Source organism: Engystomops pustulosus, chromosome 4 (assembly GCF_040894005.1).
Source record: "Engystomops pustulosus chromosome 4, aEngPut4.maternal, whole genome shotgun sequence".
NCBI lineage: Eukaryota > Metazoa > Chordata > Amphibia > Anura > Leptodactylidae > Engystomops > Engystomops pustulosus.
The window spans coordinates 148,943,218-148,956,215 of record NC_092414.1 but is presented as its reverse complement, the minus strand read 5'-3'; the positions used below and the strand labels follow the sequence as shown (position 1 = coordinate 148,956,215).

Genomic DNA, 12,998 nt, shown 5'->3' with positions numbered 1-12,998 from the left:
TGAAGGTTAAAAGTTGTATTCTACTTTAAACTCTAAGGCTATATTCACACGAACGTATGGGGGACGTATATACGGCCGACGTATATACGGCCGATATACGTCCCCCATACACTTCTATGGGCGCACGGCACCCTACGGGACCTGTCCTATCTTTTCCCATAATACGGCGCCATGCGCCATAGGTTGCTATGGAGAGGGGCGGGGGTGAGCTGCGCTCACCTCCTCCTCCTCTCCCCGTCCACTGCCGTTGCCCGCTACGGTACGGTACGGGCGGGCAACGGCAGTGTGAATATAGCCTAAACCTAAAGGTCCCTACGGCCACTATGCTTTCAGGTAGAGTATTGATGTTTCTGTTTTTCTGTTGGGTGAGCATTTCTAGACTGTTCCTTTTATTTACTAATATTTATAATGTAAGTGGTATTTCTTGAGTTCATCCCGTAAAAAAGTAAGAAAATAGTTTTTATTTTATTTACCTGTCTAGTGTGAGACAATTCCTTTTCATATGTAAATCTAATGATGTTCAGATCATCTGCTTTCTACTGAGAACCACAACAGGTGACTATGGTTGGAGATACATACTTATCGCTTCTGCTACCTCATGCAGAGATTAATACACAACAATTCGCCCTTAGAAAATGAGAAGTGTTCTGTGAAGTTGTATTCTTTACTACTCTATACACTCTGGGCATTAGCTCTGAGAATTACCATTGAAACTTTAAAGCAGAATTCAACACTTTATAAGTGATACCACATGATACCATCAGAGTCTGGGCTCATATTGCAGTTGAGAATGATGGATTGGAGAAATATTTGAACATTTCTGACAAAAGTATAAAAATACTAATGTACCCGAATACTTATCCAGTTGCATATCTTTGACATTTATTTTCACTGAAAAAAACACATTATTAATTAAAACAGACACTTTTTTAAACAATTTAGCTATACAAAGGTATAATTGGCCGAATGCCTTTGGTGTACTTCTGGCTATTAGCCGTCTATAAGCATATAAGTATACATAGACAGATTTTCTGGAGCATTTTTTATCAAACTAAGAGCTAAAATCTGAGCTACATTGGGGCACATTTACTAAGGGTCCGAACGCCGCATTTTGTCGGGTTTCGCTATTCTTTTCCGTTTTGCCTTCAATTGCCCCGGGTTTTTGGCGCACGTGATCGGATTGTGTCGCATCAGCGCCGGCTTGCATGCAACACAAATCAGGGGGCGTGGACGTCGGACAACCCGACTGATTCGGACAAACTGCAGAATTTAAAAAGCAAATTGTGTCGCAAGATCAGCACTCACATGCAATGGGAAGAAGAAAGTGAACTACGGCGGACCTCAGTGGGGGAAGTGACAGATGCAGGAAATTGGAAGCATGTTCTTAGTGAATCGCGGCAGACCCGAATCCTCGTCGGACAACGCACGACGGGGATCGCAACAGGATGTGTAAGTAAATGTGCCCCGTTGTTTGGAACCATCCCAACAATGGTGTAAACCTGAAAAGGAATGAAGTTCAATGAAGTCAGAAGCCATGAGAGATAAGAATACAATGGACATTGCTTTAAATGACTAAGATATTAGTTAATTTGCCTTTAGTGTCTAGTAAAACGTTTCTTATGGAAAATCCTTCAAAATCTACAGTATATAACAGCATATTGTTTTATGGTTGTACTTTCTCCTGACCTTAGGCCCAACACATGAGATAGCTGCATTTAGCAATAATTGCTCTTCCCGGCCTCCTTATTCTGTATACATATTTGGTGATGGGTCCATCTGTTTTGGGTAAAGAAACAGTAGTCAACATCAGCGAGACATCTTTGGTAGTAGCTTATCTCCCTGTAAACAAGAGGATTGGGCATATTTAATCTATTAACCCGATCCTCCTTCTCCCACTATATCCACAATTGGATTCAAAATACATACATATTATATGAGTATACTACCACAAAAACCGGAGTTACAGCATTCTTTAGTAAAAACAGTAAGTATATATCTTTATTTTTACATAAAACAACACATAGTTGTATCATCATGAAATAATTAGTGTCCGATGAGACAAAAAACATATGACTGCATTACAGGATATATTGCTCAGTTCTTTGGGTAACACATCAACAGTTACTATAATTTCCACAACCGTATATATCAAGGGTAAGTGTAGGATTTGCACCTAGACGTAAAATTCAGAAATAAAAGACTAGTGTCCTACCCATTTTGCGCAGTCTATGTTTGCCTCTCAGACTCCCCAACGCGCATTTCGCCCACGCTTCTTCAGGGGGTAAAACGTGTGGGGGAAACACCCGTTGGGGAGTCTGAGAGGTAACTCCGGTTTTTGTGGTAGTATACTCGTTATGGTGGAGTAGTTCTATATTTTGAATGTGGAAGGCTGTATGCCGAGTCCCTAACCTCAGCAATATGAAGATAAGGCATTTAATACATATTATATGGTTGGACTTCCCTGGTTTTACTGAAGAATTATTTTTTCTATATGCACATATTCAATAGTCAATATCCATCTTTTTCCCACTGCTCAATACATTTGCGGAGTATATCTGAACGAACGCCATAGTTGCACATGTACTGTCATAAATGCAAATTCTAAAATGACGAATTTTAGCATCCCTCACCAACATATGTTTTATAATAAGAGATGCAGGCATGCAGCCTTAAGTAGACAGCTAAAGTTAGGTACTTAGTCAAGCAGAAAATCAAGATATACGCTAATAAAGCTGATACTATGCACTGCACAAAATCTTGCAGGCATTGACTAGGCAAGAAAAACTGTTTTTCCTAATTAAATTGAGCTAACTGAACGATTATGCAAATAGTTTCTCTGCAGCTGAAAATGATGTTTGAGGAAATGTACAGTGAATAAACAAATTTGATTCCAAAAATGACAAATTTGCACGGCTTCTCAATTCAGACAGTTTTTTTTCTTGTATGTTGAGTAGGAAGGAATGCAAATTTGTTTGAAACTGTGATCATTTACATAAAATTATGCTTATTCTGTCTAAAAAAAATTCTCATCAAGTAATCTTTCTACATTAGAAATTTATAAGGATTCCGAGCAAGTAGTTGTAGGACAAACTGTAAAGATTATTTAGTTATAACATGATAACTAACAACACAAATCAGAAGCTTTACATCACCCCACATTTTTCACTTTCTGTGTGGTTAGTTGCTGATACAGTGGGGGTCATTTACTAAGGGCCCGAATCGCGTTTTTACGTCGGGTTACCCAAATAATACCGTTTTGCGCCAATTTTCCCTGAATTGCCCCAGGTTTTTGGCGCACGCAAACGGATTGTGGCGCATCGGCGCTGGCATGCACGCAACGGAAATCGGGGGACGTGGCCGTAAGAAAACCCGACGGATTCAGAAAAACCGCAGTATTTTTTTTAAAAAAGTGTCGCTTGACACACGCTTACCTGAACCCAGGGTAGCTTGGTGAACTCCAGTGAACTCCGACGAACTTCAGCGCAGCAGCGACACCTAGTGGACATCGGGTTCACTACCTTAGTGAATCGCCGGAAGACCCGAATCCTCCACAGAGAACACGCCGCTGGATCGCGACAGGACCAGGTAAGTAAATCTGCCCCAATGTGTCAGTGCCTACAAAATGCACATGAAAATGGTACAGTAACTGGAGTAAATCAGTATATGCAGGTCTGGTTAAAGGGAACCTGTCATCAGTTGCTCTTTTTCGGGCTCCCCCATGTCCCCATAAAGAATAGTGTACACATTGCCAATTTTTTTTCTACAGTAAAACTGGCTTTTTCTGAAGAAAAAAGATAAGTTAAATGAAAGTTTACCTTTCTGTATGCAGAGCTGTGTCCCTAGTCCCATGGCAGTGGCCAGTGAGGAGTGGGGCTGACATGTATGACGTCCTGAGGAGGGAAGTGACTAGGGGGGAGGATATAAGGGGGACATGGGAGGTTTTTTTAAATTTGAAATCGATGCAAGATGGAGCAGTTTCCCGAGGTAGGGGGTACCGTTCCCTACTGGCAATTCCCAGGGAACTAGGGAAAACGCTCTGCATACTGAAAGGTAAACTTTCATCTAACTTAACTTTCTTTTGGAAAGAGTCTGTTTTACTATTGTGCACACTATTCTCTATGGGCACATGGATGAGCCCAAAAAAGAGACGGGTAAGGGTCCATCTATAAAACAGAGATATAGCTGTCGTAAAGACATGAAGGAAGAGTTTGGCCATAGGGTTCCGAGGCTCACTGTTCCTGGGTTATAGGCCTACTAGCAACACCTGTAGGTCCACACGAATGGGAGTTGAAGTTTTAAAAAATAATTCATACAATATAAATCCTGTCTTGGGTACAGATGCATCCACTCTTAGTTGTTGTTGGTCCAGTTATTATTTTCCATCACTAAAACAATGGTAACAGATATCTACGGGCAAGGTCCTCCTTCCTCTTGTCTCCTGATCACTGTAGTCTTATATCTGTACTTGCATTTGTTCTTGTCTCAATGTAATGTGTGTGAACCCCTTACTGATTGTACAGCACCATAGAATAAATGGTGTACTAGAAATAAATAATGATGATAAACTAATCTGTTAAATCAGTTGGTTGACTTCAATGGGCTTTCAGTGGCTTTTATTACTTGAGTGGCAAATTGGACAGAAGCTGTTGCAGATCTCAAATAAGAGAAGTTTAACGGAAGTGGTGCAAAAAGACACTTACGAAAGTAATGAAGACTCAATCAACGGCCATTTTAACGGATCGGGTAGACTTCCTCTATTATAGTTTTATTGATGAAAGATAACAAAGGTTCAAAAGGAGGTGTGAGCTGGGAATTGGCAAAAAAAACCTGAAAGGCTGTAATCCACAAGTGGCCACTATAGGCAAATGACACCATAGTGTTGTAACGTCCATGCTCCTCTGTACGTGGCTGGAAAATTAGGTGGCATTAATTTTTGTTTGTATTTTCTGTGTGTGAACTGTGTGTGTACTGTAGCTTAGGGTTCTTCTGTGCTTGGAATAATTGAGCCACACCCTACTTTTTGCAGTTCACCAAATGTTACTAGTCTTATGGGCAGCAGCTCCAGTCTGCTGCTGGAGGCATGTCCAGGATCTGCTTTATACACCATCCTTTTCCAAACAGACCTTGCTGGTTATATTATCATATTTTAGCTTTGTATCTTGCTTGTGCTTGCTATTACTAGATTATTCTGGTCATGGATCTTGCCTATTGTACTATTTACTATTCCACTTGGACCCTGATTCTGTTCCAAATATGATATCTCAATTGTGACCTTGACCTTTGACCTTGTTTTCTGCATTATTGGTTTGTAAGTCTTGTTTTGTCTCTGTACTGTGGCTTAGAGAGGGACCGGTGCCCAGTTACTGCACACTGCTTAGGGTGGCAACCAGTAAGTAGACAGGTGACAGCTTTAGGGGTTTAGTTTAGGGCTCACTATCCTGTCTTTCCCACCCTGTGCTGTAAGCTACCCAACTCCTTAGAACTGTATTTTAAGCGTTGTGACACACATATTCAGAAATGTCCAGACAAAAGGAGTGATATGAATTGATACATCTACAGTATACTATCTACTCTGTGACAACCTGGTTAGGCCAAGCTATGGATAGGAGAACATAAGGTGGACTTAACAATGGACCTCAGCAATAAAGTGCCAAAGCATATTTCAGTTTCTTATAGCTGGATGATTGGTCTTTATTTCCTTCTTTCATAGTTCAGTTCAGCAATACTTAAATGAAATCTACCATAAAAATAAAGCATGATAAACCAGGAACAATTACTCACAGATCCAGGTAATGTGACTGTGGTAATCTTCTTATATTTATTATCCATGGCCTCATTCCTTTTAAAATCAGCTTTTAAAATTATGCCAATGAGCCAGAAGGCCTCCTGGGGTGCTACCAGTGCTGAAACTTCACAAGCTTTTTCAGTGTAGAGCACTTCCTTCTCCCACTTCTCCCACTGTGTGCAGAAATTTCCTCAGCTGCTTAGATAACATCAGGCAGAGAGAGGAGGAAGTGCTGAGGGAGTAGGGGGGGGGGGGCAGTATAACAGACTATAGCATGGGGGGAGTGAGAGATCAGACCAACATTATTTCTACATAATGGACCACATTTACTAAAGCCCCGGTGCCAGTTTTCTGTCAGACTTTGCACATTCTTTTATGTGCAAACTGCTCCACATATGTGTCGCACGGGACTCTTGTCGTGGCTGCACTGTACCCAGCGTGACACAAAATTCTGCACAAAATTCTGTGAACAGTCGGACAGTGCTCCACATTTATCATGCAGAAGTATGTTGCACATCCTATGTTATTGGTGCACAGAAAAAAGTAGCTTCCCTCTGTTGAAGCAGTGCAGGAAACAGACACAGTTCAGGCTGGCGCCCTCTGCACACTACACAGGACAACTGCACATAGGGCAGTTTGCACTTTTTTTGATAAATGTGCCCCAATGATCCTATTTATATCATGTATTGAGTTCAGCCATTAAAAACGTGTTTTCACATTTGACATTTCGTAACAATTACCTTGGTAGTCTATGCAACCTTTTTGTTTCTAATTGGAATAAGTTATGCAAACTTGATTGTACGAGAATAGTTTACATTCAGGAAGCAGCAAGAATTGTACTAAATTGTTGTAAGTGTTGGGAATTGATCAGGTTTTGTTTAGTAGAGAGTGAGAATAGTAAACCACACACAATATCCCAGCATAGTAAATTATATCCTGGAGGAGTTTGTGGGAGGCAGGATAATACAAAGCTGCTGTTCCACTTATTATTTCCACTGTTTGCCAAAATGTTTTCCCTCTAGGTGAGACAGAGGACCAAGAGGACTTTTAACCTTTCGAATCGTAGATGCTTTAAAACCTGCAGAGCTGGATGGATCTGTTTCACATCACAACACACTTGTGCATTTCACTTTTGGCTCATGAGCGGCAGCTGGACCAGTCCTCTCAGGATGTGTAGAGATCTGTCCAGCGTCACATTTACTGGTCATGACTGGTCTTATATAATATAATAAATCCTCGGCATTCTTGTTACAAAAATCTCTATTTTAGTGTAGTCAAAATAGTTAGTCAAATGTTTAGAAAAAGAAAGTGTAAAGTATATCAAATATATACACAGTATATATCCAGTGTATATATATATATATTTATTTATTTATTTATTTTTTTAAGGTTGCTTCCTGTTGATTATGTTTACATGTTGATGCTTTGTATTTTTAAATAATCAATACAGGGGGTTTACTAATTGAAATACACTAGAATTCTGTGGCAAAAAAGGGGTGAAACTGCCTTGCACTTGATTTATAAAATTGTGTAGATTTAATTCGAAAACATTCCAACAAAGAATTTGGAGTTTAGGTGTATTGAAGAGTGAATAGCAAACGTGTGTGTATATCTTTCTCTGCTTTTCTTCTCCCACTGGCTATCTAAGTTTCTGTCCAATATTATTTCTACAGACAGACTGATCATTACTTGCATCTTACCTGGGTGTTAAACCCCTGACTAGAGGGTGGGCACTTGATTAATGCCAGGTGGTGCAGAGCTGCAGCCAAGCTCCATGGGGGAGATTTACTAGAACTTTTATGCCACTTGTTTGCCATACAAGCCATGACATAATCACAATTGATAGCAAGCATACAGTAATTCAATTTTTTTGCCCACTTACGCCTCCTCCATTCCAACGGGGCGCCACCGGTGACAAGGTTGACAGGCAGGTGCATTCTAGTCCCAATCCTGCACACTTGATATAGCTTGCAAACATTCAGGACTGAACATTCACACACTATAACACATCTGTACTCTAGACAGGGCCTGGCGTAGAATTATGCGTCAGTACAAGCTGCCCCCTAGTTTACAAATGCTATCAAATGCTAAATGTACACCCCCCAGTGTGTTTTTGTTACTTTTTATGCTTTGGTTGTTTGTTTATACTGTTTCCTTTTTTTTTTGAAAGGAGATTGGCAGTATTATTTATGTATAGTACACAGTTCATGTATGAATTATATTTCATGTGTAAGTATTTGTTTTCAAACTTGATTTGTTTTTTAAAGTATCCCTTTAAAGAGAACCTGTCAGGCATATTAACCCCCCAAAATAAATATATTTTCATAAACTGCCATTAGAAAGCGTTGCCCCTATCCCTACATTGTCCCTTTATATGCCTGTAAAGTCAAATGATCAGGTCCTAAAGCTGTATGCAGATGACTTGAGATGGGTCCAATGAGTCAGTATCATATTCAGCTGTCCAGCATATTCATGAGTCGGCACAGTCACACCCACCAGTGCTTGACTGACAGCCTGTATAATGATGTGAGGTATAATGGTGTAATGGCTCCTCCATGTGCTTCCTGGTGCTGGCGGCCCCTGCAGCCTGTGTGTATGAGATACTCCTATATACATGACTGACAGCCTGTATAATGATGTGAGGTATAATGGTGTAATGGCTCCTCTATGTGCTTCTTGGTTCTGGCTGCCATCACTTTCTCTTTGTGCCCAGCCTCATTTACATAATAAATAAAAATTATTTTAGAATGATTAATGTATGAATTGACTAGATAAAGGCTGGGATGGAATCCTTTTGAGCTGCTCCAACAGGTTGTAGTGACAGAAATAGTGATGGAGACCTGATGACAGGTGTCCTTTAAGACTGTAGGAGTCTCGGAATGGTTCCTCACTTAAGGGTGTGCAAGGAGGAGTTCTAGTTTATGGTTTCTGAGATGACCATAGGGGTGCCACTCATACCAAGGTCACTGCAACCTGGCCCTGACTTTATTTTTTGTCTTGTCTTGTCTTTTTTAAATCTTGTTTTATTTATTTGTTCTCAAACTTAGTATGATTGTTGTTTTCAACATCCCAACAAGTGAGAAAGGTGTATGACCTTTTAAAAAAAAGGGTTGCATAGGACGCAACAATTTGTAACAAAAACAGTGAGGGCAATCTATATTGCCATTCAGGGCAAGAAACTGCAATTTTGAAAAAAAATTGTACCCTGCTCAACACTTTTGTGAGCTGGGCAGGACGGGGATAGAAGCAAACCAGGGGAAGAGCACTCCAAAACCTGACAGATTTAACTGGTGAAGGTTATAGTTGAAATCCATGCCAGTCTTACAAATTGCAGAGAACATGGAACTATACCTAAAACCTTTAAAGAAGCCTTCCCCTATCTTGATGTGAATTGTGTGCTAATGCATGTAACTTGCCCTTTCACATTCGTGTTTGTTCATGCTTTTTATTATATTGCAGGTAGAAAAACTCTTCACTACCTTCAGGTTATATTGGCTGCTGAGTGTTATATGTGTAAAGCCATCATCATCTTTACAAACATCAGCTAGATTCATTGTTCCTCCCATACACATCCTGGCTTTGTTCATCAAAGACACTGAAACATTCTATTGATCTGTGAAAAGAAAGACTTTGTAACAATTTAGAAAATAACCACAAATATAGTCACAGAGTAAACAAGCGCCATGGCCATCACCACTTACTCCAGCCTGGTTACAAAAAGAAAAATTGTTAAAACTGAAGACTAAGCAACCCTCTTTGTAACACAGTCTGTAAAATCTAAAAACTGTTGTGAGGTGCATTTACCCATATTCAGTGTTAGCTAGTTGGCAGTGGTATTGGGGCATATTTATCAATGGTTTTGTGGGTGTCTTTTGTGCAGCAATCCCAGGGTTTTCTCTTTTGCACCTGTTCCAACAGATTTACAAAATGTCAGCACCACAAAAAACCTCAGTTTCCCGGCACTCACACCTTTTTTTGTCACTCAATTTGGGCACAGCTTCTGAGTCCCAACACTTTTTCTAAACCTCTAGTTTCCCAACTTCTTTTTTGGTGCTATTTTGGCACAGAATTCGACCAACAAAAAGCTGGTCTGTCTACTTCTAATCCCCTTTATCAGGGCCAACTCTAGCATTTCTGCTGCCTGAGGTAACAAATGTCATGCCCCCCCAGCGCTCTATACCCTAACCCCTGCTATATTCGGCCCACTGAATTAACAGACAAACAAGCATCTAGAACATGCTGATACTATACCCACACAGCCCCACTAGCTTACTGACACTACACATGCGGAGAGCTGCCTCACACACTAGTATCAGTCAGTGACACAGACATTAGTTGTATCCAGTACCTTATAGTTGACAATCTGCTCCATCAGGAAGAGAACTTCATTGTGACTTCTCCCAGCCATAGTTTATCACTGTTGCATTCAACATCTGATGTTTTCAGCTCCTTGAAGAACATTTCTATACTGCAACCTTAGGTACATCAGTTCAGAGCTGGGATGCTGTATATATTTACACCCTATTTCAGTGACTCCTAGTTACTACACATAACACTCGCTAACTATCTAGACAGGCCGCCGGCTCTGGTTTGGCGGCCAAACTAGAGCCGGTGTCCTGTCTAGTTAGCGAGTGTTATGTGTAATAACTATGAGCCACTTAGATAGGGTGGAAATGTTACTGTAATTTTCATGTTACTGTCACTATATTAGTAGATAAAAAGGCTAGAAATATGAATGTACATAACCTGAAACCTAACTTTTATTGAAGTATTTAATGGAAATCTACTGTCAGATATCTATCTTTAATGGTAGATTTGAAGGTAGATTGCCACCTACATCCTAAACCCTAATCTATCTTTAGCTAATACTAGACTACTGTCTAAGCTACAGGTTATATAACATATTTACTCATTTCTATGGAGACTACTGGGTTGTAGTAGCCTTTGTTATCTCTGTTTGTATAACATATGCTTTGGGTGATTTAGCCATCATATTATTACATTGTCATTTTCTCATCAGAATTTGATGTAAGAAAAGTTTGTGTATATTAATCAACATGATTTGAATTTTTTAATGTGCAGTAATCTGCATTTCTTGTTGTCCCTAATTTTTACATGTTTTACCTTAATTTTTTATTTCATTTAATTCAATTCAAATTGCAAATAACATTTCCCATGGATGTCATAGCTGCTAAGTCTAGATGTAGGAAAAGGATGGTACCTTTAAGAGCTCAAAGATAAGCACTCAGAGACGGTGTAATATAATTTGAGTGCGTGCTCCTTTAATTTATCATCATAGAAATACACTTTATTAAGTATCCGGCACAGCAGTGGTGGGCGGTATGGAGTGGGAATCGATGAGCTATAATCACTACATTAAGATGCATTTGTTGAGAGAGCCCTATTACCATTCTACTTTTCCTTTTATCTTGAAATTATTCTATAATTTATCCCTATGACCTTATTTAATAGAGTTTTATATCTGAAGTAGACCCATAAATCACACAGTATCAAAGCACAGATATTCTCTGTTTTCTTCTCATCAAAAAGCACTTTTCATATTGAGTAGGTATCAGGTATACACTTAGATATACACATTGATATTTTCAGGCCTAAATTTATGTCTCTGGAAGGAAATGTGTCAGCCAAATAATGCCTATTTTTAAAACATGTTTTTATGTTAAACATATTTCTATGTAATGTATAGTTGTTTCTTTTTATTTTGTTTATTCTCACTCAACTCAATATAAATCGCTAGATCCTGCAATTTTACCCTGATTTCTAGCCTAATAATAGACTGTCACTTGCTAATTCAGTTGGGGTTTTCTTTGAATCAGTCTCCTCATTCACAAATGCATCCATATACTCAAGTGACTCTTGAAAAACCTGCGTTGCTGAAGCGGCAGTGAAATAATATGATTGGGCCTCATTTATCAAAATCTTTTGAAAGCAAAACTGTTTTATAAAAAATACAATAATGTTATGTCCTTGCACATCCGGTATTTTTTCTTGGTGGAGCTTTTTAAGACTGATCCCAAAAGTCCTCATACATATGAACAAAACACTTCTAGTGGAAAAAACCACTATAGTGTAGCGACAAACAACAGATACCATATATATAAACTTCAGAGCTTCTACTCCTATGTTGAATTAAACCATGCAGAAGATCAACCGTTGCTCATTTCTGCCCTACAATAATAGTAAAAAGGACACACCAAACCCCCACACCATGGGGGAGATTTATCAAAAGTCTCTTAGAGTAGAACTGTTCTAGTTACCTATGGAAACCAACCAGAGCTCAGTTTTTTACTTTCCGATAGCTGTTTATAAAATGAAAGCTAAGTTCTGATTGGATTCCCTGGGCAACTAGAACAGTTTTACCTCAGAAACTTGATGATAAATCCCCCCCCCCCCCCACCATTGCGTCTTTCCTACAATTTGTCTTAGTGTTATTCTATCACATAAAGCAAGTATCACAATAACCATGAGTGCCTTTCTTTCCCCTGCTGACTAACTTCCTAAATTGCCCCCTATTTATCCCATCAATGGAAATACACAAGATATTTAGCACAGTTGGTTGTTTTAACTTTCTTGCCGTGATTCTGATGACCAAAATCAGAGCGTCTTTATCATCCACTTAAATGAAAGCGAGATGTAAGTTATGCAGTTTTATTAAACTCATTCTAAATCACTTCATGCAATTGCCCAGATATTTATGTTGTGTCAAGTGGATTGGCTTATTATAGAAATGTAGTTATACTATACATAAGTAATCACACCAGTTATACGGAATCCTGAATGTTCTTCAAGTTTAATCACAACATTTAGGATTTGCATTGGTGACATTCGTGTTTAGAGTAGTTTTATTGTTTCTTAGATTGTGCATGTATTCTATGTTTTAATTAATTTGAGATCAAATATCCCCAGTAACTGGGCACAGGATGGATGTTTTTTAATTATCTGAAAGATCATAAAAGAAACGGAATAGAAAAGTATTCACGCTGGGGAAGTGATGCCAAGTGCTGCAGCCAGGTTTCAATGAACATTACAAATTCTATGAGCTTTTCAATCCAGCAGAGGGTAAAATGAGTCACAGTTTCAATGCTGATGATCTGAGCGTGTTCTGCATTATTATTCTAACTCTTATCGAAATAAACAGATTAAATGACTTTAGAAGAAATCACAAGATCCCACCCGCCCCCCCAGAAATTTA

General features: G+C 39.2%; 1 protein-coding gene and 1 long non-coding RNA gene across 2 annotated transcripts in view; one reads left to right on the top strand and one right to left on the bottom strand.

The window, feature by feature from the left end:
- The window catches only part of ENTREP2 (endosomal transmembrane epsin interactor 2), a 444,140-nt gene that overhangs the window by 352,394 nt on the left and 78,748 nt on the right, over positions 1-12,998 (top strand). The window lies entirely within an intron of this gene.
- LOC140127401 (uncharacterized) overlaps positions 1-12,998 on the bottom strand; it is a 28,890-nt gene that overhangs the window by 206 nt on the left and 15,686 nt on the right. The gene's annotated exons all lie outside the window — the stretch shown is intronic.